Genomic DNA, 933 nt, shown 5'->3' on the forward strand with positions numbered 1-933 from the left:
TATGAACAATGCTTTGCTTTTACCAAACAGTTTTAAATGATCGTCCCCCACAAAACAATCACTCCAATTCCAGAACCAGAACTGTATGTTGGGAACGTCCTCAGCAAACAGTCGTTTTCCACGATGGCTAACTGGAATGGCAAGGCCGCTGTCACCGTCACCGCCACTGCACCCAGGGGCAGGACAGGAACGCAAATGAAAATATTTTCATAAGTAGCTACAACCAGAAGAAATTAGCACATTCTGTTGCAGTGTTCTCAATATGAATTTACTTAGAAAACACAACAAAAGCACCTCAAACGCAAACTGCTCGAGCACATCCTCCTCCAGGAGCATCCGTTCTATCATTGTGTCAGCGATGTGCGCTTCCACACTCACTCCCTGTACACAATCCAAGCAGAATGGGACTTCAGTGCCTCCCAATCTCCACATTTTTGCAGAGAAACAGTGCCACCTTTTGGCCCCAAACAAAAGCCTCCATTCTTCTAGTATTCCAAGTTTCCCTTTTCAATGCAACTCCTGACATAATTAACTGTCGTGGAATGCCGTCCCGTAATTATCACGTTCCAGAACGATCTCATAGTGACAACCAGGAAAATGGGTAGGAAACAAAAAAGTTGCCTACCAAGAAGCCAAATTTCAAAACAATCCAAAGTAATACCAAGTGCATGCATTTTTAATCATCAATATAATCATTTCTAATCACAGTTCCACTAAACGCACTTTGTCAAACCTAAGAATACCAATAAATTGATATAATAAGTATATTTTAAGTATAAGAGATATCAATTCACATTTTTACTGCATATGGCTATTTTTAAAACATACGCATTAGTTCTACAATTGGCAATATTATATGTACAGCCATGCCCGCAAATAAATCAATATAAATACAAATAACTTCATACACAATAAAGAAAGTGTATGATTTAC

Source organism: Tenrec ecaudatus, chromosome 9 (genome assembly GCF_050624435.1).
Source record: "Tenrec ecaudatus isolate mTenEca1 chromosome 9, mTenEca1.hap1, whole genome shotgun sequence".
Classification (NCBI taxonomy): Eukaryota; Metazoa; Chordata; class Mammalia; order Afrosoricida; family Tenrecidae; genus Tenrec; species Tenrec ecaudatus.